Source organism: Schistocerca piceifrons, chromosome 5 (genome assembly GCF_021461385.2).
Source record: "Schistocerca piceifrons isolate TAMUIC-IGC-003096 chromosome 5, iqSchPice1.1, whole genome shotgun sequence".
Lineage (NCBI taxonomy): Eukaryota > Metazoa > Arthropoda > Insecta > Orthoptera > Acrididae > Schistocerca > Schistocerca piceifrons.
In genome coordinates, this window is record NC_060142.1 from 457898140 (window position 1) to 457922667 (window position 24528).

Here is a 24528-nt window from a genome sequence, read left to right on the forward strand (position 1 = left end):
AGTTTTTAAATTAATTCATTTCGTTTTCTACCCAAATTTGTGTGCGTAGTTAAGAGCATCAAGTTGACAAACCTACCTGAATGTTTTCTTCGTCTGACCACTCGACATTCTACCAGTTTTGTTAGGTGAGTGTTTGGTGTCGTAGAGCACACTCATACCGTGCCTTTCTGTTCTTGTCAGAGGGCCATGGCTTGTTCCGGGCTTTACAATCTTTCTCACCACCTTTCTGAAGTCGAATACGAGTGGTGCAAGAAGGTATTCATTTGTTAAAACTTTAAGACTGCTCAGCAGCGAGGTAGAAAGAGGTTTTCTTCCTACTTTCTGATGCCTCTCTTATCATCATTCCGACCTAATGGTCTGCTGATATTTTCTCGCTCTTAGTTCTGGGCCTATTAACATGCGAACCGGTCGTGACAAACCGCTCAATATCATATTGTGCAGGTCGGAGTGAACATTTCACAGTTTCTGAAATCGCTTGCTTATGGAAAAGGTTTATCTGCACTCGTTTTTCTAAGCTAAGTTCGTTTCTTTTTGGCATAATGCAGCAGTATCACCGATCTCACAGACCTAAACAGGAAAAGAGCACTAAATTAGCGATATGTGTCCACAACTAGCGAATGTAATGAACTGATTAGTACACAGAAAAACATTCAATTAACATCTTTTGTTACATCATATGTTTTATTTGTGACTTTGAGGTGGATGATTGTATTTGGCCTATTTCTATGCCAACAAACTACATTTTAAACCAAAAGATTTATTTACTGTTATGTATATCGCACACTTTCTCAAAGTTTTTGGCCAAAGGTGTACACGATCAAGTGAGAGAATATACAGGGCACAGAGCTGCCACCTGTGGTATCAGCAATAGCTTCCACACTGCCGGGAATTCTGAGCTTCGATGACAGTTCATATTAGTCATTCCATATTGCTCCAGCATTGCGCCACGAGTCATCAGTTATAGTGACTGGCGAGTAGTGACGCACCGTCTCTAGGAAGACCATCATCAGTGATTTGGAGAATGTGCTGGTCACGGCAGAACAGCACGGTCAACATGTGCTCTTGCGTAATGTTCGTGAAAGACAATGTCTCGAAGACCTTACCAGCAGATAGGGCACAGGGAGCTGTTTAGTTTACAGGCTATATGAACCAAATATGACCCGATTATGCACTGAATAGCACAACATTCCATCCGATAGATCACAAATGCATTCTCGAAACATTCCATCTCCTCGGAGCCTCCACACATGGGCATGCACATCGTGAACCGAGACTCGGGTGAAAGAAAGATTTGTTGCCAAACCGGGACTCGGATGAAAGGAAAATTTGGTCCAATCTTGTATCCAGTAGAGTCGTCGGCTCGCCACTGTCAGCTGGCTTTTATCTGTCGCTATGTCTACTTCCGTATATATACCCCTCACGGTGCCTTATGGTGTTTGACCGAGTGCATTACATGCGACTCTGGCACTTCTTTCCTTCCCTGTTCCAGTCGCGACAGGTCAATGAGAAGAATGATTATTTGCCAACCTAAGTGCTAGCATGTATGTCTCTAATATTACTTAAGAGGAAACAACGTATTTGTTGGCACTCATAACAACTCTTGCAAATTTGCTTCTAGACCACGACGTGGTAAGCAGTGCCTCTCTTCAGCGCCTGCCACTGGAGTTGGATGAGCATCTCTGCAACGTTTTTACTCTTGCTAAATGAGCCTGAAACAAACCTAGCTGCTTTTCTTCGGATCTTCTATAGTTCCTCTATCAGTCCCACCTGAGACGGACTTCAGACTGATGAGGAATATTTATTCTAGTTTAGCCGTGGCACCATTGAATTAGTAGACTGTTCCGTCTGTCACCATTGGCTCAGGTGTAGTGTCGACTATCCCTCTTGCAGCCGCATTGCCATTATCTGTGAGGAAGAGTTGGTACATGTGGGTTGTGTCCTTAGAAGGTCTTTGCTTGCCGATATACATACATGGTTCGCCGGCCCGAGAGAGAGAGAGAGAGACAAAGTTTGGGGATTAGCGGTAGCATTGCGACAAGAGGTGGTCACGAGGTATTCATCATTTGGATTTGCAGCTCATTGTGTATATCATGTTTGCAGTTAAAATTGCAGGATGTAAGGTCCGTCAGTTACGCAAAACACCGTTTCTTCCAAGTTACCAAACATGTTTCAGCACCACTGTGCTATCATCAGTGAGTTTCCTTTTTCTTTAATCTGTAATATTAACATTTTTACTAAATGATTACAAAAGTTATGTGAATATTTAGTTCAAATAATAACTCGTTTCTTTTTGTTAATACCTTTACACTTGGAGTGCATGATTTTTCAGGATGACTTGTGTAGTATTTATTACAGGTAGCTTGTTATCTGCAACCAAAAGCTGTTGGTGACAAATTTTGTTGGAAGTTAACCTATCACCTAAACGTAAATTAGTTTTTCGCAATATTTCGCGTATATATTGGTCTTTAATTACTTTCTCGTGTGGCAAACCCTTTTATTCTCAGCATCATGGTAAGGTGTTGTGATGTAAATACACTCCTGGAAATTGAAATAAGAACACGGTGAATTCATTGTCCCAGGAAGGGGAAACTTTATTGACACATTCCTGGGGTCAGATACATCACATGATCACACTGACAGAACCACAGGCACATAGACACAGGCAACAGAGCATGCACAATGTCGGCACTAGTACAGTGTATATCCACCTTTCGCAGCAATGCAGGCTGCTATTCTCCCATGGAGACGATCGTAGAGATGCTGGATGTAGTCCTGTGGAACGGCTTGCCATGCCATTTCCACCTGGCACCTCAGTTGGACCAGCGTTCGTGCTGGACGTGCAGACCGCGTGAGATGACGCTTCATCCAGTCCCAAACATGCTCAATGGGGGACAGATCCGGAGATCTTGCTGGCCGGGGTAGTTGACTTACACCTTCTAGAGCACGTTGGGTGGCACAGGATACATGCCGACGTGGATTGTCCTGTTGGAACAGCAAGTTCCCTTGCCGGTCTAGGAATGGTAGAACGATGGGTTCGATGACGGTTTGGATGTACCGTGCACTATTCAGTGTCCCCTCGACGATCACCAGTGGTGTACGGCCAGTGTAGGAGATCGCTCCCCACACCATGATGCCGGGTGTTGGCCCTGTGTGCCTCGGTCGTATGCAGTCCTGATTGTGGCGCTCACCTGCACGGCGCCAAACACGCATACGACCATCATTGGCACCAAGGCAGAAGCGACTCTCATCGCTGAAGACGACACGTCTCCATTCGTCCCTCCATTCACGCCTGTCGCGACACCACTGGAGGCGGGCTGCACGATGTTGGGGCGTGAGCAGAAGACGGCCTAACGGTGCGCGGGACCGTAGCCCAGCTTCATGGAGACGGTTGCGAATGGTCCTCGCCGATACCCCAGGAGCAACAGTGTCCCTAATTTGCTGGGAAGTGGCGGTGCGGTCCCCTACGGCACTGCGTAGGATCCTACGGTCTTGGCGTGCATCCGTGCGTCGCTGTGGTCCGGTCCCGGGTCGACGGGCACGTGCACCTTCCGCCGACCACTGGCGACAACATCGATGTACTGTGAAGACCTCACGCCCCACGTGTTGAGCAATTCGGCGGTACGTCCACCCGGCCTCCCGCATGCCCACTATACGCCCTCGCTCAAAGTCCGTCAACTGCACATACGGTTCACGTCCACGCTGTCGCGGCATGCTACCAGTGTTAAAGACTGCGATGGAGCTCCGTATGCCACGGCAAACTGGCTGACACTGACGGCGGCGGTGCACAAATGCTGCGCAGCTAGCGCCATTCGACGGCCAACACCGCGGTTCCTGGTGTGTCCGCTGTGCCGTGCGTGTGATCATTGCTTGTACAGCCCTCTCGCAGTGTCCGGAGCAAGTATGGTGGGTCTGACACACCGGTGTCAATGTGTTCTTTTTTCCATTTCCAGGAGTGTATAACACGTATTTTCACAAATAAGGTCGTAAAAGCACTTTTCACTTCACCGAAACACAGTGTAATTGTGGTTGCTGTCTGTCACAGCCCAGTCAGTGTTGACTTGTTCACCAGTGAGTTCAGCGCCAAATTTGAATTTTGTTCACATTTTATCTATGTGTGTGTGTGTGTTTTCTGTATGCTTCTTAGGTATTCGTGTTGTCTTTTACATGGTGCTCCTTTTGTGTGTAAAATGCTGAGTCTTTTCAGAGTGTAGTGTATCCATTTTGGGTGTGTGTGTGTGGGGAGGGGTGGTAGACTTTATCTGTTTGTGTTGTCTTTTTTGTACAGTTCCTTTAATGTAAAAATAGTGTGCCCTTGCAGAGTGTAGTGTATTCATTCATGACCTGTTTTCCTTCTGCTATTGCCTTCTGTATGTGGAAGTTTTCCTCAGTGGTCAGTTTGCTGTATAGGCTGTGGCTGGGTTTTAGTATTCTTGAATCTGTTTCTACTATAGTTGGGAGGTGACTGTGCGCTAGAAGGTGGTCAGCAAATGTGCTCCGGGAGCTGTTGCTTTTTAAGCTTTAACATGTTCTCAATACCTGGCTTTGAAGTTTCTGCATGTTTGTCCTATGTACACTAATTCGCAAGTGTTGCAAGTGAGTTCATATATTCCTGATCTGTTAAATTTATCCGAGGGTGTCTCTTGTGTTCTGATCTATTTCTGTGTTGTGTTCGCTGACCTGTATCCTATTTGGAGTCCCAGTTTGTTTAATATTTTGCCTATTCTGTGAAAAATCTTTTTATTGTAAGAGAGTATGTGCCATTTCGTTTTGTGTGTGTGTTGTTGCTCTGTAGTATCTTGTGTGTGGTCATTGTTTGTGTTTTGTGTTGTTCTGTGTTGGGTGATGATTTGTGTGTGTGTGTGTGTGTGTGTGTGTGTGTGTGTGTGTGTGTATGTGTGTGGTATGTTCATTTTTGTACTATTTACATATTTTTTGCTTTAACTTGTCTACCATATGGGTATCGTAACCATTTTCTACTGTAATTTGTGTTATTGTGTTTAGTTCTTGCGTGTAGATCTATTTGTTCATGGGTGTTCTGTTTAATCTATGGAGTATGAAACTGAAGATTGCTTGCTTATGTGTCAGTGAGTGGTTCGATAGGTTGTGAGTGGTGGTGCTTGTAGTTGGCGGTTTCCTGAATATTGTGAAGCTGTGTGTGTTGTTTGTTTTATGTATGGTGAGATCTGGAAAATGTAGTGAGTTGTTAGTTTCTGTTTCTCAAGTGAAGTTAATTTTGGGGTGTAAGTTGTTTATTTCATAGTGTAACTGTTCTATGTGCGTATATGGTTCATCAATCAGGGATATTATGTCATCGACATAACAGTACTAGTATATAACTTTGTAGTTTTTTTATTTTATTATGTGTCTGAAGATCATGTCCTCCTGGTTGTTCATAACTATGTCAGCTAGAAGGCCACTAACTGATGATCCCATTGGCAGTCCTTCACGCTGAGAATAAAGTTCTTTTTTGAACATAAAATAATTTTGTCGTGTTATGACAAATGATTATTATTTCATTGATGTGTGTCCGGTGTGTTTCCTTGTTGTTCTAATCTTTGTGTGATGATGTTCATTGTTTCATTTATTGGAATACAAGTGTACACTGATGTGACGTCAAATTATATGAGGGTTGCTATGTCTGGTATGTGTATGTTCTTGATTCTGTCGATTAATTCCTCTTGAGTTTTCCAGGTTCCTTTTGTTATCAAAAGTGCGCAATTTTTTTAATAGTGTGTATGTCTGTTGGGCTACGTGGTAGGATGGAGCATTTTGGAAGCGGATGACGGGCCTTAATGAGATATTATCCTTGTAAACGTTTGGTAGGTAATTTAGGGTGGAAGCTTTTGGATTTTTCTGTGTCATCCTTTTTACCTGGCCTTTTGAGAATGTATTCTTTACGTTTTTCAATGTCTGTTAAATGTTTTCCTGGTACCTTGCTGTTGGGTCACTGGTCAGTTTTGTGATGTTGTTGTCTTTCAGAAAATCTACAGTTTTTTTCTATTTATTATTTTTCATCCATAATTACAGTAATATTCCCTTTCTCTGCTCTTGTTACTATGGCATTGTTCTGTTTCAATTTTTGTTTTAGCTTGCTGGCAGTGATTTCCTCCAATGTTCTATGATTAGAAATAATTGTGGATTTGTGCGTTCTGATTGTCTGTGTTATTTCTGCAGATACAAATTCTCTTGTCAATTTTGCATTAAAATTTGGTGTGCTCAGTCTTTCTTGGTCCTTTATAATGTGTTCTGATTCTGTTATGAGGTTTTCTCTTGTTTTGAGTGGCATGCTTGTGTTAATGTTTTGTTTTGGTCTTTTTTCTAGTAGTCTCTTTTCTTGTTTGGTAAGATTTTTGTCAGATTAATGAATCTGTCATAGGAATTATATTTTTGTTTGTGACTTCAAATGGTTCAGATGGCTCTGAGCACTATGGGATATACCATCTGACGTCATCAGAACTACTTAAACCTAACTAACCTAAGGACATCACAGACATCCATGCCCGAGGCAGGATTCGAACCTGTGACCGTAGCAGTTGCGCGGTTCCGGACTGAAGAGCCTACAACCGCTCGGCCACCGCTGCCAGCAATACAGCACTTCAGATTTTACCCTCTACAGCCCCCTCTAGTACCATGGAAGTCATTCCGTCATGTCTTAGCAGATGTCCTATCATCCTGTCCCTTCTCCTTATCAGTGTTTTCCACATATTCCTTTCCTCTCCTTTCTCCGTAGAACCTCCTCATTCCTTACCTTATCTTTCCACCTAATTTTCAACATTCGTCTATAGCACCACATCTCAAATGCTTCGATTCTCTTCTGTTCCGGTTTTCCCACAGTCCATGTTTCACTACCATACAATGCTGTACTCCAGACGTACATCCTCAGAAATTTCTTCCTCAAATTAAGGCCGGTATTTGATATTAGTAGACTTCTCTTGGCCAGAAATGCCTTTTTTGCCATAACGAGTCTGCTTTTGATGTCCTCCTTGCTCCGTCCGTCATGGGTTATTTTACTGCCTAGTTAGCAGAATTCCTTAACTTCATTGACATCGTGACCATCAATCCTGATGTTAAGTTTCTCGCTGTTCTCATTTCTACTACTTCTCATTACCTTCGTCTTTCTACGATTTACTCTCAGACCATACTGTGTACTCATTAGACTGTTCATTCCGTTAGGCAGATCATTTAATTCTTCTTCGCTTTCACTCAGGATAGCGATGTCATCAGCGAATCGTATCATTGATATCCTTTCACCTTGTATTTTAATTCCACTCCTGAACCTTTCTTTTATTTCCATCATTGCTTCCTCGATGTACAGATTGAAGAGTAGGGGCGGAAGGCTACAGCCTTGTCTTCTTAATACGAGCACTTCGTTCTTGACCGTCCACTCTTATTATTCCCTCTTGGTAGTTGTACATTTTGTATATGACCCATCTCTCCCTATAGTTTACCCCTACTTTTTTTCCGAATCTCGAACAGCTTGCACCATTTTATATTGTCGAACGCTTTTTCCAGGTCGACAAATCCTATGAAAGTGTCTTGATTTTTCTTTAGCCTTGCTTCCATTATTAGCCGTAACGCCAGAATTGCCTCTCTCGTCCCTTTACTTTTCCTAAAGCCAAACTGATCGTCACCTAGCACATTCTCAATTTTCTTTTCTATTCTTCTGTGTATTATTCTTGTAAGCAGCTTCGATGCATGAGGTGTTAAGCTGATTGTGCGATAATTCTCGCACCTGTCAGCTCTTGCCGTTTTCGGAATTGTGTGGATGATGCTTTTCCGAAAGTCAGATGGTATATCGCCAGACTCATATATTCTACACACCACTGTGAATAGTCGTTTTGTTGCCACTTCCCCCAATGATTTTAGAAATTCTGATGGAATGTTATCTATCCCCTCTGCCTTATTTGATCGTAAGTCCTCCAAAGCTCTTTTAAATTCCGATTCTAATACTGGATCCCCTATCTCTTCTAAATCGACTCCTGTTTCTTCTTCTATCACATCAGACAAATCTTCACCCTCATAGAGGCTCTCAGTGTATTCTTTCCACCTATCTGCTCTGTCCTCTGCATTTAACAGTGGAATTCCCGTTGCACTCTTAATGTTACCACCGTTGCTTTTAATGTCACCAAAGGTTGTTTTGACTTTCCTGTATGCTGAGTCTGTCCTTCCGACAATCATATCATTTTCGATTTCTTCACATTTTTCCTGCAGCTATTTCGTCTTAGCTTCCCTGCACTTCCTATTTATTTCATTCCTCAGCGACTTGTATTTCTGTATTCCTGATTTTCCCGGAACATGTTTGTACTCCCTCCTTTCATCAATCAATTGAAGTATTTCTTCTGTTACCCATGGTTTCTTCGCAGCTACCTTCTTTGGACCTATGTTTTCCTTCCCAACTTTTGTGATGGCCCTTTTTAGAGATGTCCATTCTTCTTCAACTGTACTGCCTACTGCGCTATTCCTTATTGCTGTATCTATAGCGTTAGAGAACTTCAAACGTATCTCGTCATTCTTTAGTACTTCCGTATCCCACTTCTCTGTGTATTGATTCTTCCTGACTAATGTCTTGAACTTCAGCCTACTCTTCATCACTACTATATTGTGATCTGAGTCTATATCTGCTCCTGGGTACGCCTTACAATCCAGTATCCGATAAATAAGTTGCGTGAAAAGAAAGTTGTATTGTTAGTTCCACGTTTACCTTAATTCCAGTAAGGACCACGTATCACCAGAAATGGTCGAGTGTGGGTAAGGGAAAGCCGCAACAACAGTCGCCTTGCCCACAGTCCGTAGCGCTGGAGATTTCGTTGCTTGCATTAACCCTATCAATACTTTTCTTGGTGGAAACAACTCTATTTCTGAAAAGTTGTGATGCGGTCGTGCGACGCTGGACAACTAAGTGTATAAAATGTCTGTCGTCTCGAATGCTAGGCTCGAAGGGCTGTTTAAAACCTGCTTAGAGTTCCATATAGACATTCGCGAGATCCCGTCCAGCGTGAGCTAGATAGGCCACAATCCTGCATCACCCGAATACCGAAACGTTCTGTTAGACGTTTCTCCTTCTTTATTCGAAACATAACAATGCCTTCTCACAAATAAATACATTAAAATGTAATTTCTGAATAACGAACTCGCTGCATAATCTCTCCTCACCTACAGAATTTTGATGGCATTACGGTCACCTGCTTTCTGTGGATGTGCTGCATATTCAGTCATATAGAATACTTCACGTCAAATCTGACGTTAGTCACATGTCGCCTCAATGACGCAATTTTAATGCATAGCAGCGTAATTTTCAACATCCTGTTATACCACATATCAAACGCTCTCAATCTCCTTTTTTGCTGTTCTTCCACAGTCTCTACAGTTCTATATTAAACACGTGTAGTTAAGGTCTTTGTTTGTATAACCAGTACACTTGTTTCAGCTGGGAATGCTCTATGTCCCTATCCCAGTCTGCTTCCTATGTATTCATTGCTTCCCCATCGAAAACTGTTCTGCTTCAAAGTGGGCATAATTCCTTAACTTTGTCAACTACATGGTCCGCAGATTTTATAGCTGACATAAGTTCTCCTCGTTCTTCAAACGTTTGCCTTTCTTTAGTCTATCCTGAATCTATTTGAGGTCCTCAGTGAACATCACCCCATTTATCAGGTCCTGCCGTTCTTCGTTACTTTCGAACAAGATGTGAGTGTTATCAGCAAATTTTACCATTCAAATGATATCATCCTTAACTTTAATCCCATTTATAAGACTTTGTTTTATTTCCTCCAATCCTTCTTCGATGTAGTGTTTGCACAATAGAAAAGAAACGCGTCATTGGACTGCTGATGACTCGTCACATGTTGCCTGGTCTGACGAGTCTCGTTGCAAATTGTATCGGGCGGATGGACGTGTACAAGTATGGAGCCTGCGTGTCAGTAGAGGACTGTTTAAGCTGGCGGAGGCTCTGTAATGGTGTGGGGCGTGTGCAGTTGGACTTCCATGGAACCCCTGATACGTGTAGAATGACTATGACAGGTGATACGTTCGTAAGCATCCTGTCTGGTCACCTGCCTCCATTCATGTCCATTGTTCATTCCGACGGACGTGGGCAATTCCAGCAGGACAATGCGACACCCTACACGTCCAGAATTGCTACCGGGTGGCTTCAGGAACACACTTCTGAGTATAACAATTTCGCTGGCCACCAAAATCCACACACATGAACGTTACTGAGCCTGTCTGGGATGCCCTGCAAGGTGCTGTTCACAAGAGATCTCCAGCCCCCTCGTACTCTTACGGATTTATGGACAGCCCAGCAGGATTCACGGTGTCAGTTCCCTCCAGCATTATTTCAGACATTAGTGAAATCCATGCTACGTCGTGTTGCTGCACTACTGCGTGCTCGTGGGGGCCCTCTACACGATATTTGGCTCTTCAATGTATTTGACTATTATGACTGCAGTGCTTGATCTACATACCCACTACACAGTGATCGGTTATAGGTTGCGGACTAAAAAACTTTTCAGGTATTGTTGGGATCTTGCAACTGACGTTCATGTTCATAGCTTTCGAGTTTCTAATACTATGCCGGATATACAAGGTGGTACAAAAGGGTACGGCCAAACTTTCAGGAAACATTCCTCACACACAAATAAAGAAAAGATGTTATGTGGACATGTGTCCGGAAACGCTTAATTTCCATGTTAGAGCTTATTTTAGTTTCGTCAGTATGTACTGTACTTCCCCGATTCACCGCCCGTTGGCCCAATTGAAAGAAGGTAATGTAGACTTCGGTGCTTGTGTTGACATGCGACTCATTGCTCTAAAGTACTAGCATCAAGCACATCAGTACGTAACAACAGGTTAGTGTTCATCACGAACGTGGTTTTGCAGTCAGTGCAATGTTTACAAATGCGGAGTTGGCAGATGCCCATTTGATGTATGGATTAGCACGGGGCAATAGCCGTGGCGCGGTATATTCGTATCGAGACAGATTTCCAGAACGAAGGTGTCCCGACAGGAAGACGTTCGAAGCAATTGATCGGCGTCTCAGGGAGCACGGAACATTCCAGCCTATGACTCGGAACTGGAGAAGACCTAGAACGACGAGGACACCTGCAATGGACGAGGCAGTTCTTTGTGCAGTTGACGATAACTCTAATGTCAGCGTCAGAGAAGTTGCTGCTGTACAAGGTAACGTTGACCACGTCACTGTATGGAGAGTGCTACGGGAGAACCAGTTGTTTCCGTACCATGTACAGCGTGAGCAGGCACTATCAGCAGCTGATTGGCCTCCACGGGTACACTTCTGCGAATGGTTCATCCAACAATGTGCCAATCCTCATTTCAGTGCAAATGTTCTCTTTACGGATGAGGCTTCATTACAACGTGATCAAATTGTAAATTTTCACAATCAACATTGGCCGGCTGACGAGAATCCGCACGCAGTTGTGCATCACGTCATCAACACAGATTTTCTGTGAACGTTTGGGCAGGCATTGTTGGTGATGTCTTGATTGGGCCCCATGTTCTTCCACTTACGCTCAATGGAGCACTTTATCATGATTTCATACGGGATACTCTACCTGTGCTACTAGAACATGTGCCTTTGCAAGTACGACACAGCATGTGATTCATGCACGATGGAGCTCTTGCACATTTCAGTCCAAGTGTTCGTACGCTTCTCAATAACAGATTTGGTGACCGATGGATTGGTAGAGGCGGACCAATTCCATTGCCTCCACGCTCTCCTGACCTCAACCCTCTTGACTTTCATTTATGGGGGCATTTGAAAGCTCTTGTCTACGCAACGCCGGTACCAAATGTAGAGACTCTTCGTGCTCGTATTGTGGACGGCTGTGATACAATACGCCATTCTCCAGGGCTGCATCAGCGCATCAGGGATTCCATGCGGCCGGCCGATGTGGCCGTGCGGTTAAAGGCGCTGCAGTCTGGAACCGCAAGACCGCTACGGTCGCAGGTTCGAATCCTGCCTCGGGCATGGATGTTTGTGATGTCCTTAGGTTAGTTAGGTTTAACTAGTTTTAAGTTCTAGGGGACTAATGACCTCAGCAGTTGAGTCCCATAGTGCTCAGAGCCATTTGATTCCATGCGATGGAGGGTGGATGCATGTATCCTCGCTAACGGAGGACATTTTGAACATTTCCTGTAAAATGTTTGAAGCCACGCTGGTACGTTCTGTTGCTGTGTGTTTCCATTCCATGATTAATGTGATTTGAAGAGAAGTAATAAAATGAGCTCTAACATGGAAAGTAAGCGTTTTTCGGACATATGTCCACATAACATATTTTGTTTCTTTGTGTGTGAGGAATGTTTCCTGAAAGTTTGGCCGTACCTTTTTGTAACACCCTGTATTTCTGTTGTTGTTCACTTAACTTCTTTTAACACACCAGAGTCAGATTTATTTCACTGATGAGTTATTTGGGCAATTCCCCATATTTCAAGGCATATTTTCATTTTAAAACTGTCGTATTAACACCTTGAGCTATTATTAAAATGCTTTTATTTACATAAGTAGTGTCACCAACAGGTTAATAAACGTTTTCACAGCATCATTTTATGGAAGTTCAAATTCAAATGGCTCTGAGCACTATGCGATTTAATTTCTGAGGTCATCAGTTTCCTAGAACTTAGAACTATTTAAACCTAACTAACCTAAAGACATCACACACATCCATGCCCGAGGCAGGATTCGAGCCTACGATCGCAGCAGTCGCTCGGCTCCAGACTGTAGCGTCTAGAACCGCACGGCCACTCCGGCCGGCATGTTATGGAAGTATGACATCATTAATGTCCAGGGGTAAAACCCATAAACTATACACTGTTACCGGATCTTAATACAAATTAGGTAGTCTACCTATAAAAACTATACTAGGTAGAGTACTTATTCATGTTAAAACTGGAAAGAGTTTTAAGACGGATGACCACACTGCCTAGCATAGTTTCTGTAGACTGACGGGTAATTGATATTACTATACGATAACAGATAGATATTGTAACATACACTATGTGATCAAAAGTATCCGGACACCGCCAAAAGCATACATTTTCACATTAGGTTCACTGTGCTGGCACCTACTGCCAGGTACTTCATACCAGCGACCTCAGTAGTCATTAGACATCGTGAGAGAGAATGCGGTGCTCCGCGGAACTCGAAGGTGGTCAAGTGATCGGTTGTCAATTGTGTCATACTCTGTACACGAGATTTCCTCACTCCTAAACATCCCTAAGTCCACTGCTTCCAATGTGATAGTGAAGTGGGAACTTGAAGGGACACGTACAGCAAAAAAGCGTACAGGCCGACCTCGTCTGTTGACTGACAGAGACCGCCGACAGTTGAAAAGGGTCGTAATGTATAATAGGCAAACTGTATCCAGACCATCACACAGGAATTACAAACTGCATCAGGATACAGTGCAAGTACTATGAAAGTTAGGCAGGAGGTGAGAAAACGTGGATTTAATGGTCGAGCGGCTGCTCATAAGCCGCACATCGCGCCGATAATTGCCAAACGGCGCCTCCCTTGGTATAAGGAGCGTAAACATTGGACGATTGAACAGTGGAAAAACGTTGGGTTGAGTGACGAATCACGGTATACAATGTGGCGATCCGATGGCAGGGTGCGTGTATGGCGAACGCCCGGTGAACGTCATCTGCCACCGTGTTTAGTCCAACAGTAAAATTCGGAGGTGGTGGCTTTATGGTATGCTCGAGTTTTCATGAAGGGGGCTTGCACCCCTTGTTGTTTTGCGTGGCACTATCACAGCACAAGCCTGCATTGATGTTTTAAGCACCTTCTTGCTTCCCACTGTTGGAGAGCAATTCGGGCATAGCTATTGCATCTTTCAACACGATCGAGGGACTGATCATGTTGCACGGCCTGTGGCGGAGTGGTTACACGACAATGACATCCCTATAATACAATGGCCTGCACAGAGTCCTGACCTGAATCTAATAGAACACGTTTGGGATGTTTTGGAACTCCGACTATGTGCTAGGCCTCACCGACCGACATCGATACCTGTCGTTAATGCAGCATTCCGTGAAGAATGGGCTGCCTTTCCCCAAGAAACCTTCCAGCACCTGATTGAACGTATGTCTACACCTGGATCTACATTTATACTCCGCAAGCCACCCAACGGTGTGTGGCGGAGGGCACTTTACGTGCCACTGTCATTACCTCCCTTTCCTGTTCCAGTCGCGTATGGTTCGCGGGAAGAACGACTGCCGGAAAGCCTCCGTGCGCGCTCGAATCTCTCTAATGTTACATTCGTGATCTCCTCGGGAGGTATAAGTAGGGGGAAGCAATATATTCGATGCCTCATCCAGAAACGCACCCTCTAGAAACCTGGACAGCAAGCTACACCGCGATGCAGAGCGTCTCTCTTGCAGAGTCTGCCACTTGAGTTTGCTAAACATCGCCGTAACGCTATCACGCTTACCAAATAACCCTGTGATGAAACGCACCGCTCTTCTTTGGATCTTCTCTATCTCCTCTGTCAACCCGACCTGGTACGGATCCCACACTGATGAGCAATACTCAAGTATAGATCGAATGAGTGTTTTGTAAGCCACCGCCTTTGTTGATGGACTACATTTTCTAAGGACTCTCACAATGAATCTCAACCTGGTACCCGCCTTACCAACAACTAATTTTATTTGATCATTCAACTTCAAATCGTTCCGCACACGTACTCCCAGATATTTTACAGAAGTAACTGCTACCAGTGATTGTTCCGCTATCATATAATCATACAATAAAGGATCTTTCTTTCTATGTATTCGCAATATATTATATTTGTCTATGTTAAGGGTCAGTTGCCACTCCTTCACCAAGTGCCTATCCGCTGCAGATCTTCCTGCATTTCGTTGCAATTTTCTAATGCTGCAACTTCTCTGTCTACTACAGCATCACCCACGAAAAGCATCATGGAACTTCCGACACTATCTACTAGGTCATTTATATATACTGTGAAAAGCCGTGGTCCCATAACACTCCCCTGTGGCACGCCAGAGGTTACTTTAACGTCTGTAGGCGTCTCTCCATTGAGAACAACATGCTGTGTTCTGTTTGCTAAAAACTCTCCAATCCAGCCACACAGCTGGTATGATATTCCGTAGGCTCTTACTTTGTTTGTCAGGCGACAGTGCGGAACTGTATCGAACGCCTTCCGGAAGTCAAGGAAAATGGCATTTACCTGGGAGCCTGTATCTAATATTTTCCGGGTCTCATGAAAAAATAAAGCGAGAACGGAAGCAGTCGTCAAGGCTAAGGGTAGGCCAACACCATATTGAATTCCAGCATTACCGATGGAGAGCGCCACGAACTTGTAAGTCATTTTGAGCCAGGTGTCCGGGTACGTTTGATGTTTGATGTTTTTATCACTGACGATGGTGATTTTATACCTCGCTTAATATGCTGCTGTCAAGTTTATGAATCTGTTGATGGTCAGACCACTGCAACTGGTTGTGTAAGTAAAATGTTGTACCAACAACTCAAGGCGCTGATTTGACAATCTTCACATACATGAGAGCTTTGGGGCACCACAACTGAAATATATCAGATAATTTCATGTCAGGCCAAATTACGGTTACATGACACAAGGGCATACTGCTTCAGAGGTCTAGTTTTAGTTTCTAGGAGCTGATTTTCTGGTACCACTCGGGGAGAGGCCGGGACACTTCCTCTTACGAAGGCACAACAATGGCCCGACCGATCCTTCTTGCAGACGGAGCTGCGCTCCGGTACCAATAAAAACTCATATGACCCACAGCAACCAACACTTCAGCTGAAAGTGAATAGAAAACTCTTTGAAACTTTACTAGATAATCTGTAAAGATTTCATCTGTGTATATTTTATGTTTAAGAAACGTTTACGAAAAGGAATTTGGCAATCTCCTATTCGCATGTCAGAAATTTGGAATTGTGTATTTCAATAAGAGACAACTGCAACTTCGATGCCTTATTTGTTGAATTCTGAATGGAATAAATTAGAAAACTAATTTCTCAACTAAATTTGGACAACTTTGTAAAATGAACCCAACTAATTTTGTGATCGATTTCTAAGTGTGATGGAATGCCTGTCTTCCGTTTTTTCCATGACACGAGACAGCGGTTATAGCCAGTATGTAATCTGTAAAGCATACGAAGACGTCTTCGCACTAATCCAGACATTTTTATTTATTGAATCATCGGTCTCATTCAAACTATACAACTCGCTGTGGTTGAATAAAGTGCTGAAACATGGCGTTTCGTTAGCAGTAGTGGATACTGAAGTGGGAATGGGCACCCTTGTTTTTAATTTCGTTGTATAAATATTCTAGCTCTTTCCTATACGTTGATTGATTGAGATCGGGTGCTACACATTAAACCAAAACAATTTTTACGGAAAATACGCAAAACTTTTGCCCTGTATAAAACATAAACGCACTGAAAGACCTAAGTCGAAATAAATTCCCGGGAGGTGACAACATTCCATTAGAACTACTGACAGCCTTGGGAGAGCCAGCCCTGACAAAACTCTACTATGTGGTGAGCAAGTTGTATGAGGCAGGCGAAATACCCTCAGACTTCAAGATGAATATAATAATTTCGATCTCAAAGAAAGCGCGTGTTGACAGATGTGAAAATTATCGAACTATCAGTTTAAAACGTCACAGCTGCAAAATACTAATGCGAATTCTTTACAGACGAATGGAAAAACTGGTAGAAACCGACCTCGGGGAAGATCAGTTTGGATACCGTAGAAATATTGGAATACGTGAGGCAATACTGACCCTACGACTTATCTTAGAGGATAGATTAATGAAAGGCAAACCTACGTTTCTAGCATCGGCCTTGCTGTGCTGGTACTACGAACGGCTGAAAGCAAGGGGAAACTACAGCCGTAATTTTTCCCGAGGACATGCAGCTTTACTGTGTGATGAAATAATGATGGCGTCCTCTTGGGTAAAATATTCCGGAGGTAAAATAGTCCCCCATTCGGATCTCCGGGCGGGGACTACTCAAGAGGACGTCGTTATCAGGAGAAAGAAAACTGGCGTTCTACGGATCGGAGCGTGGAATGTCAGATCCCTTAATCGGGCAGGTAGGTTAGAAAATTTAAAAAGGGAAATGGATAGGTTAAAGTTAGATATAGTGGGAATTAGTGAAGTTCGGTGGCAGGAGGAACAAGACTTTTGGTCAGGTGATTACAGGGTTATAAATACAAAATCAAATGGGGGTAATGCAGGAGTAGGTTTAATAATGAATAAAATAATAGGAGTGCGGGTTAGCTACTACAAACAGCATAGTGAACGCATTATTGTGGCCAAGATAGACACAAAGCCCACGCCTATTACAGTAGTACAAGTTTCTATGCCAACTAGCTCTGCAGATGATGAAGAAATAGATGAAATGTATGACGAGATAAAAGAAATTATTCAGGTAGTGAAGGGAGACGAAAATTTAATAGTCATGGGTGACTGGAATTCGAGAGTAGGAAAAGGGAGAGAAGGAAACATAGTAGGTGAATATGGATTGGGGGGAAGAAATGAAAGAGGAAGCCGCCTTGTAGAATTTTGCACAGAGCATAACTTAATCATAGCTAACACTTGGTTCAAGAATCATAAAAGAAGGTTGTATACCTGGAAGAATCCTGGAGATACTAAAAGGTATCAGATAGATTATATAATGGTAAGACAGAGATTTAGGAACCAGGTTTTAAATTGTAAGACATTGCCAGGGGCAGATGTGGATTCTGACCACAATCTATTGGTTATGAACTGCATATTGAAACTGAAGAAACTGCAAAAGGGTGGGAATCTAAGGAGATGGGACCTGGATAAACTGAAAGAACCAGAGGTTGTAGAGAGTTTCAGGAGAGCATAAGGGAACAATTGACAGGAACGGGGGAAAGAAATACAGTAGAAGAAGAATGGGTAGCTCTGAGAGATGAAGTAGTGAAGGCAGCAGACGATCAAGTAGGTAAAAAGGCGAGGGCTAGTAGAAATCCTTGGGTAACAGAAGATATATTGAATTTAATTGATGAAAGGAGAAAATATAAAAATGCAGTAAATGAAGCAGGCAAAAAGAAATACAAACGTCTCAAAAATGAGATAGACAGGGAGTGCAAAATGGCTAAGCAGGGATGGCTAGAGGACAAATGTAAGGATGTAGAGGCTTATCTCACTAGAGGTAAGATAGATACTGCCTACAGGGAAATTAAAGAGACGTTTGGAGATAAGAGAACCACTTGTATGAACATCAAGAGCTCAGATGGAAACCCAGTTCTAAGCAAAGCAGGGAAAGCAGAAAGGTGGAAGGAGTATATAGAGGGTCTATACAAGGGCGATGTACTTGAGGACAATATTATGGAAGTGGAAGAGGACGTAGATGAAGACGAAATGGGAGATAAGATACTGCGTGAAGAGTTTGACGGAGCACTGAAAGACCTGAGTCGAAACAAGGCCCCGGGAGTAGACAACATTCCATTAGAACTACTGATGGCCTTGGGAGAGCCAGTCATGACAAAACTCTACCATCTGGTGAGCAAGATGTATGAGACAGGCGAAATACCCACAGACTTCAAGAAGAATATAATAATTCCAATCCAAAGGAAAGCAGGTGTTGACAAATGTGAAACTTACCGAACAATCAGTTTAATAAGTCACAGCTGCAAAATACTAACGCGAATTCTTTACAGACGAATGGAAAAACCGGTAGAAGCGGACCTCGGGGAAGATCAGTTTGGATTACGTAGAAATGTTGGAACAGGTGAGGCAATACTAACCTTACGACTTATGTTAGAAGAAAGATTAAGAAAAGGCAAACCTACGTTTCTAGCATTTGTAGACTTAGAGAAAGCTTTTGACAATGTTAACTGGAATACTCTCTTTCAAATTCTGAAGGTGGCAGGTATAAAATACAGGGAGCGAAAGGCTATTTGTACAGAAATCAGATGGCAGCTATAAGAGTCGAGGGGCATGAAAGGGAAGCAGTGGTTGGGAAAGGAGTGAGACAGGGTTGTAGCCTCTCCCCGATGTTATTCAATCTGTATATTGAGCAAGCAGTAAAGGAAACAAAAGAAAAATTCGGAGTAGGTATTAAAATTCATGGAGAAGAAGTAAAAACTTTGAGGTTCGCCGATGACATTGTAATTCTGTCAGAGACAGCAAAGGACTTGGAAGAGCCGTTGAACGGAATGGACAGTGTCTTGAAAGGAGGATATAAGATGAACATCAACAAAAGCAAATCGAGGATAATGGAATGTAGTCAAATTAAATCGGGTGATGCTGAGGGACTTAGATTAGGAAATGAGACACTTAAAGTAGTAAAGGAGTTTTGCTATTTAGGGAGTAAAATAACTGATGATGGTCCAAGTAGAGAGGATATAAAATGTAGACTGGCAATGGCAAGGAAATCGTTTCTGAAGAAGAGAAATTTGTTAACATCGAGTATAGATTTAAGTGTCAGGAAGTCGTTTCTGAAAGTATTTGTATGGAGTGTAGCCATGTATGGAAGTGAAATATGGACGATAACTAGTTTGGACAAGAAGAGAATAGAAGCTTTCGAAATGTGGTGCTACAGAAGAATGCTGAAGATTAGACGGATAGATCACATAACTAATGAGGAGGTATTGAATAGAATTGGGGCAGAAGAGAAATTTGTGGCTCAACGTGACTAGAAGAAGGGGTCGGTTGGTAGGACATATTCTGAGGCATCAAGGAATCACCGATTTAGTATTGGAGGGCAGCGTGGAGGGTATAAATCGCAGAGGAAGAGATGAATACACTAAGCAGATTCAGAAGGATGTAGGTTGCAGTAGGTACTGGGAGATGAAGAAGCTTGCACAGGATAGAATAGCATGGAGAGTTGCATCAAACCAGTCTCTGGTCTGAAGACCACAACAACAACAACAAAACATACAAATTTTGTAGCCCTAATTTCATAATTTTATCTGGTGAATCGAAGACGTATCGAAAGAATTATTTGTAGCGCAAAATTATATTGTACAGTTTATAGTTGCAAACTTATTTATAATCAGAACTGTACATGTTGTAATAGAAGACGTCATGGAGCAATACCAAGACAACCCCACCAGGCTCCACTAGAAAGCGCAATTAATATTTACACCGCACATAGAGTAGTCGGAATCGCGTACAGGTTTACGGTAATGAAAGGCGCCGACAGCGCTGAGAGGCGTATCTAGGGTCACAAAGCTGTGCCCACGTTGACGGCAACGGTCATATTGCCAGAGCAGCGTATACATTACAACATGTCCGCATGAGGGTTGCGAGTTCCTCAACGGACAGCCGATAATCTGAGCCGTACGATCAGAGCAGTAACACGATGTGCCGTGGCGTAGGCGTGCACAGCCCGAGCGTAACGTAGGAAACATCCCGGCGTAATAGTTGTCCGTCGCTTGCTGCACATTCTGAAGACATATACATAACATCCGGTGGAAGGTATCATTCATACAAATCTCTTAGCAGACCTGCGCTACATTCGTTCTGTAGCGGACGATTCGGTACATTGAGCGGGGCGTATAGAGGGAGAGCTATTTTGCACCAATTACCTTCAGTAACGATGGTTGATGTAACTCAGTGAACGTTAGTAAGTCGACAGTTGCACTTCGACGTCACACGGAATGCTTCTTTAAATCAATCAGGATTAAAGGTAATAGTGGATAATAGCTGTTGCAGAATAAAGGCGGAACGCTGGTGTAGGCATATAAAGTGCTTAGTTCTTTTGCAATTATGGCCTCAGAACAGTGGTTGAATTGTGAACCACAAGTTAAGTTGCCTTACGCAGGTGTTAATCACTGTCGGTTTGTGGGTAGTGTTTAAGTTATGATTCACGCGAAAAGCACATTCAGTAGCACTGTGTAAAGGACGACTCGTAACGTGGTTCTAGGTTGGATGCACAGACAGATCCCTGCCTCAAAATAATCTGATTGCAAATTAAGGCTATCCGTACTATAAGATACTAGAAACAAGAACATAGTATTTATAAATAAAGGTTTCAAAGCTGATATATTGTAATATAGCTCTCCTAGTACTTGTTTGAGTAATTTTCACATCCAGGTGCTAAATGAAGTCCAAGAAGAAGCTATTTACGTAAAGGCAGTCACTAATTATGCAATGGAGATCGTTTAGTAAGCTCCTGATTGGAATCAAATAACAGGAGACGAAGGTGCAGCGAGAAAATAACACTACTCCCAACGACCTCTCTATTACAGGGAAGGATTTACAAATCGACTGGTAGCGCAGATGTACCAGAGATGAAAAAGGCGTTGACTATGATGCCCCACAATCATTTGTCTAGCGTCTAACCGTACGTATTTTCTGCCGCCATACATGCTTGTATTTCAGTGCCTTTTAATGAGTTTGCTGGAAATGTTTCTTTGCACTCTTGATGATATCATGTTTTGCTATCCATCTGATGTTCGCCTCAAACGAATGCACTTGTATTTCATTTGTCTCACCACTTCTCGTTTTAATACAACAAAGAAACTTTCTTCTAGGATCTTCATTATCACGATGATGAATTTGAGTTGTGTGAAACAGTTGACTAAATGCAGAAATTTTATATTAAATGTCTCCAGAGAGTGAACATTTCAGGATGGCGGGGGACGTTAGTTTTGTGTTCAGAAGTTCTACCAATATAATTAAAAACTCAATTTTCAGAATGGAAAAGGAAAAGAAAACTAGCTAACAAATATATCTGTGCTGTAAACGGTTCTTGACAGTAACGCAGCTGATATCAAATGTAAAATTAATGAACCTGCCAGAGAGACAAGTCATCGTTTAATTTCGTGAGCAAATGTCTCGAAAAAATCTTTACAGATTTACTTAAGATTTTTACGAGATACTCTAATAAACGTATGGGTGGACTTAGGCTACATATTTTTGGAGCTATATCGTATGTAAATAGGTAAACAGTATGTAAAGGGGAAATGTTATTAGAAATAAAATCTCGAAAAGCTCTTCACCTGTTTATGAATCCTTCAGATTTTTACACGATACACTAATAAACAGTTGTATGGACATTGGCTATATATTATACATGTATAAAAGTATTTATATAATGTACAAAAGGTGAACGTTGTTAGCAAAGAGATCTAAAATTTCTTAGCCGATTTATTCCAAATTTTTATTTGATACTCTAATAAATATTTGAACAGACATAGGTTAATATTATTAACGTATGTAGCATGTAAATATATACGTAATACATAGAAGTAAAACGTTGTCAGTAACATTCTCGATATTTCTTGAAAGTCTTGCTTCAAATTTTTACAAGGTATTCCAGAAAACATTCAGACTTACATAGGCTATATACATTTTTAAACAATAGTGTACATGTTTCCGTCAAAACCGACTGTGAGACAGAAAATGATGTGTTATTCTGTGCTGTGAAAGCGCGCTTATTCACATGCAAGCAACACTTAACAAAAGCATAAACACTAAAATGAAAATGAGAAAATCATAAAATTACTTAAAAGCCGTCAATCTTCTCGGCATGGTGGCGTATCAAGTGAGATTTTAATGTTAATGACAGAACAAGAATTGTTATGTTTGCTACTGATATAAGTATTTTGATGAAAGAACCCAAATCCACAAAGTGGGCTCACTAATCTATTACGCAAATTGTTCACAGAAAATATCCTAACTCCCTTTTTTTAACTGAATATTATGCAGCTTCATACAATAAATAAAGTCTTTCAAGTTCTTGAATATTCAGACAACTAATGAAGCCCCACACAAAAAACTACCACACGTCTGGATGGACAGTTAGTTAAGGCGGCATGAACAAATTGATCAGCTGTCTAATAAACTTAGCTTACCTTAAACTGAGATAGATTTCTCACTTTGTTGATAAGGAAATAATGTTATCGTCATGCTGTTGTTGTTGTTGTTGTTGTTGTCTTCAGTCCGAAGACTGGTTTGATGCAGCTTTCCATGCTACTCAATCCTGTGCAAGCTTCTTCATCTCGGAATAACTACTGCAACCTACATACTTTTGAATCTACTTACTGTATTTATCTCTTGTTCTCCCTCTCCGATTCCCCCCCGCCCCCCCCCCCCCACACACACTTCTCTCCAATACTAAACTTGTGATCCCTTGATATCTCGGAATGCGTCCTATCAACCGATCCCTTCTTTTGGTTAAGTTGTGCCACAGATTTATTGTCTCCCCAACTCTACTCAGTACTTACTTATTAGTTACGTGATCAACCCAACTAATCTTTAACATTCTTCTGTAACACAACAATTCGAAAACTTCTATTCTCTTCTTGTCTAGACTGTTTATCGTCCATGTTTTAGTTACATACACAACAGCACTCCATACAATTACCTTCAGAAAAGACTTCCTAACACTTCAATATTCGTTCGATGTAAACAAATTTCTCTTCTTCAGAAATGCTTTTGTTTCGGTTGCCAGTCTACATTTTATATCGTCTCTTATTCGGCCATCGCAGTTATTTTGCTCCCCAAATAGCAAAACCCATGTCCTACTTTAAGTATCTCGTATCCTTATATAATTTCATACCAATCCCCTGATTTAATTCGACTACATTCCATTATCCTTGTTTTGCTTCTGTTGATTTTCATCTTATATCCTTCTTTCAAGACACTCATCATTCCTTTCAGCTGCTCTTCAGGACCCTTTGCTGTCTCTGACAGAAATACAGTGTCGTCGGCAAATCTCAGACTTTCTATTTCTTCTCCATGGGTTTTAATTCCTACTAAAAATTCTTCTTTTGTTTCTTTTAATGTTTGTTCAGTGTACAGACTGACTAACACTAAGGGTAGGCTACAACCCTGTCTGACTCCCTTCTTAACCACTGCTTCTCTCTTACATCCCCCGACTGTTTCAGCCGGCCGCTGTGGCCGAGCGGTTCTAGGCCCTTCAGTCTGATACCGCGCGACTGTTACGGTCACAGGTTCGGATCCTGCCTCGGGTATGGATGTGCGTGATGTCCTTAGTTTATTAAGGTTTAAGTAGTTCTAAGTTCTAGGGGACTGATGCCCTCAGATTTTAAGTCCCATAGAGTGCAGAGCCATTTGAACCATTTGAACTTCGACTCTTACAACTGCCATCTGAAACTTCCTGGCAGATTAAAACTGTGTGCCCGACCGAGACTCGAACTAGGTCCCGAGTTCGAGTCTCGGTCGGGCACACAGTTTTAATCTGCCAGGAAGTTTCATATCAGCGCACACTCCGCTGCAGAGTGTAAATCTCTTTCTGGAACTGCCATCTGGTTTCTGTGCAAGTTGCAAACAGCCTTTCGGTCCCTGTATTTTAGCCCTGCTACCTTCAGAACTTCAAAGAGAGTATTCCAGTCAATATTGTCGAAAGCTTTCTGTAAGTCTAGATATGCAATAAAAGTAGGTTTGACTTTCCTTAACCTTCTAAGATAAGTCGTAGGGTCAGTATTGACTCGCGTGTTCCTATGTTCCATGAATTCCAAACTGCTATTCCCCGAGGTCGGCTTCCACCAGCTTTTACATTCTTCTGTAAAGAAATCGTTTTAGTAT